The 4,127-nt window shown below is 38.2% G+C and overlaps 1 protein-coding gene across 1 annotated transcript in view; it reads right to left on the bottom strand.

The window, feature by feature from the left end:
• pot1 (protection of telomeres 1 homolog) overlaps positions 1–3,571 on the bottom strand; it is a 96,977-nt gene extending 93,406 nt beyond the window's left edge. The window contains exon 1 of the mRNA XM_032522978.1: positions 3,493–3,571. The gene's annotated coding sequence lies outside the window, so the exon portion shown is untranslated. The remainder of the gene's footprint in view (positions 1–3,492) is intronic.
• Positions 3,572–4,127: the final 556 nt, after the last annotated feature.

The following is a 4,127-nucleotide window of genomic DNA, read 5'->3' as shown; positions in this document are numbered from 1 at the left end:
CTGACATAAAAACATTCTCACTACGTCCGTATTCCCCTTAAAAAGGACTGCAACTTCCTCATACAGTAGACCCCGTGGGCTTCATTTTTATATCAGTGAGTCAACATGATCAGACCATGTTAGCCTGTCATTGAAAACAACGCCCAAATACTAGTATGTGTTCACTCCATTTCTTCACCTTTGTATTCCACTTCCCCAGCTGTGATCTTATTCCTCCTGTAATAACGACTAATTCTTTAGTTTTCTTCACGTTGAGTTCCTGGAAATGCGTATCGCAATAATCAACCAAAGGCTTGTATGTCATTTTGATAGTAGCTATAGTCGTCATTTTCGATTAACCCAATGAGCGCTGTGTCTTCAGCAAATTTAACAACCTGACAGCTCGCCTGCTGTGGACGGTAGTCTGTCGTGTAAATTATAAAACAAAGCCATTGTAACTGTCTGAGGGACAGTGCTATTGAGATTTACACATGAGTCCATATTGTTTGATAATTTCATTAATGTGTGAATTCATACGGTAATTAAAAACCTTAAAAATGTATAACAAATAAGTTTAAAAAGGGACATTTGATTTAAAATTGCACTAAAATGTTTTACATTCAAGATATGTTTACATTTTGTTCTTTATTACAATTGCTAGTCCTTATGTTGAAATCAAAAGGTCAAATGACCAGAGATTAGTGAAGGCCACACCTGTTGCATTGTGGGAAGAAGGTATTCAGCGAGAATGTACGGGCTTGAACTAAGATTTGCACGGTCCAAAAATTGTGCTTTTGTATTTCATCTTTGATGTATTTGTTGAATATTTGTCGTAATTTCTTTGTATTTAATGCACTTTCTGCACCGTTGCGACGCTAACATTATGGGGTCCGTCTAATTAAGGAAACGTGTTTAAGAGGCTGTAAAATCACTGAAAGTATTTTTGACTTATTGTATTTCATGTGTTTATTTTCTTTGTAGTTTTCACGGTGTCTTGTGGATGGAAATGTGGAAATAAATGTTAAAAGGACATCTGTGTGATGCGTGGCCGTATTCAGTTGGACCGGTGTAACTACAGTCATTAACATGTAATCGTATTTCAGCCATTTTGTTACATTTTTATGCCGGTCTGGCACAGAACCGGTCTGGTATCCTCCTGCTGGACAGATTCAGTCTGCTCTCTCAGCCTCTGCAGCAGGTAAACCTTTCATGTGCAAAGGGTGATAAAAGTGGCAGGTGGTCTCTGTAATGCAGCAGCCAGTGAGGCAAAGAGGAGAAATAACCACGATGCCACAGCCAGATGAAAGTCCCGTCCAGCGGGAGGTCGCCGGGGTCGCGCATTGAGTGGTCTATCCCACTGCGAGTGGCCACCGATTCAAAAGCAGGACGGAGAGCCAGACTTTAAACTCTCACAGCTCAGGACTCACAAAGACTTGATGCAGAGAATCCAGAAGACAGTACGTAAACATTGGGTCTCCATCTCAGCCCTCCGTCATGCCTAAAACTGCAGTTTTCTCTGCGGTTGTTAAGAATAACCAAAGAAGTTAATTCCTCTTAAAACCCCCACTTGGTGTTACAGTGTGTACAGGGTAATATATGGGGTCCAGTAAGGGTCAGGAACGGTGATGCAGTACTGCAAAGAAAACAGCCTTTATTATTTGCCTCCAACTTTCACTGTGATCACATTAAAAGATCACAATTCTCCCCTGACGTGAGGCCTCCATTTGTGTTTTTTTAGGCAATTATATTAGTTAGTGCCAAGTCGTATACATCTAAGTACTGTTTAATAAGTCACAGACTCGAGATAAGTCCGATATGATATTAACAAGGCATACACACCCACATAAACTCAAAATACAGTATAAAAAAATACCTCAACAGGAAATCCTCTTAATGACATTTTGTGCAGCGGTGACTTCGATTAACTACCTGCAGCCTCTTTCCTTTTAGAAAGTAAATTAGCTCGTGATGCAATTTCTTTCCTCCAAAATAAACATTGTGAACAGCTAAATCCATTTTCCGAGTCGTTGGGCTCCACACTGTCATCCCTCCATCTGATTAACCATGCAACAGCTCAATAAAACGTCAGCAGTAAAACGAGGCTGAGCTGTTTCCTAACACAATCACAACCTAATTTCAACAAAAGGAAGTGGAAAAAATAAGAGGAAAATGGGCTTTTTAAAGTGGCCCATAATGACTGCTGTGTCTAGAAGTGATTGAGCGATGTCTTCTTCTTCTATTGCTGCTGCTGCTGCTGCTGCTGCTCAAAGACTTCTTTAACATTTTAAGAATTTAGATCCACAAAAACTGTCAACCAAATGAGAATTACAGTGAGTTGAAGTTTGAAGCCTCAATTCCTACATAACAAGCAAGCAAAAATAGACAGAACAAGGAATAGAGGTCACAGATACAACATCATATCCCTCTAAAACATTGACTCATTGCATAAGAACAAATGTCAAGTAGAGTTAGGGTTCAGTAGCACCTGAACCCCAAAAAATGTAAAGTAACATCAGTATTGCACAGTCTAATGTATGTCTACTACTACCTCTGTGACACGAATATATGTAACATAAACTGGGGTTACAGTAGTAGTTTCTGTTCATTAAATACACATCAGGTCCACCTGTCACCGTTCATGTTATACAATATGAAAGGGTGAAGTAATAAAGAACGAAGCTAGCTAATGCTGACGTGAAGAGTGACCACATACAAATATCTCGCTTTATTTGTGTAACATGTTACCGTTACTGTAGTTACCTTTGGCTACAGCAAGTTAGCAAGTTAGCAAGTTAGCTAGTTAGTTAGCCTGCTAGCCAACTTTAGCAAACATCCAAGGACGGGCAGCTTAGCCTCCTATTTAGCACTTAAATCGTCTTACAGTAGCACACATGACAAGTATACACTGATTTCATACAGTGTTGAAGTAAGGTAATAAAGAAAACGGTAGCGAGCGGGACATCATGGCGTTTAATCTAACGTCAATTGAACTCCATTCAAAAATCCTTAGTTTTAAAGTTGTATTGATGCTCTGCATAAATACACATAAATTAGAAGATTATGTACAAGATTTCATCAATAAATAAACGCTATTGGTGAATTCGGCTAGCATACAACACACAATGCAGAACTTTATTTAATAATATTTCAACTTTCCCTCGGACCTCAGCGGTGGAAAGTAGCATGATATTGAGGGCAGAGGGAAGTAACAAAACAAACCCACATTATTTTATTTAGTAAAGAATGCGTAAATGATGTTAGCCGTATTTTAAAGGAGAATTTACAGATCTATAAAATATAGAAAAACATACTCTACGTGCTGTATGCTTGTATCAATAAGCAATGCAACCCTAAACATAAGGATTGACAGATTGGGTCTGGCCAAACATTGATTTTCCCCAAAACAACGGACATACAGTTTATAAATGGCCCATCGTTGTCAAATGCTAATCTTCCAGAGTTTGTGCAAGGAAATACCACATTACATGCAGGAAACAAGAGAGGAAAACTTACGGTTGCTTGCAAGAGTTGCAGGGTCCGTTTCCCTCGCTTTGTTTCGAATTGACAGGCTGCTGTAACGCGCATGCGCGATGGGAACCCCCAGGAAAGCTACCGTGTTTGTATCAACGAGAAAAAAACTGACTGTGTTGAAAGTAATGGGGAACAGATAGTAAAATCCTAAAACAGTAATAAAGAAATTAAATATAGCCAGAGGAAAATAAGAAATAGAATGAATCGTGATGCAAATAATACAAATTTAAAATTGTAAAAAATAATAATTGACACTAAATGTTCAAAAGTTTTTTTCCTGAGTCAATATTTAACCCTCTATTGCATGTTGTTGCCATATGGCAACAAATTCTTTTTCTTAGTGTTTTTCACAATAAACCATGTAAAATGCATTGTTTTTTGTTTAATTGTGTAAACAGGTCTTTTATTTTGAAGTTGTACTCATTTGATGACTTCACATACCCACAGAATCCTGTCCCCCCCCCCTTTTCCGGACATGTGCCACACTAAAGATCAAGCTCCAGGATCAGCCAAAATGTCGTTGTTTTTCTCAATTTTAGATGCATTTCTTTGAAAAATAAAAAATCCAACTGTTATCTGGAATAAGTAAACTTTAATTTTTCATCATTTAAACCAGT

This window comes from Etheostoma spectabile, chromosome 8 (assembly GCF_008692095.1).
Source record: "Etheostoma spectabile isolate EspeVRDwgs_2016 chromosome 8, UIUC_Espe_1.0, whole genome shotgun sequence".
Lineage (NCBI taxonomy): Eukaryota > Metazoa > Chordata > Actinopteri > Perciformes > Percidae > Etheostoma > Etheostoma spectabile.
This window is presented reverse-complemented; position numbering and strand designations above follow the sequence as displayed.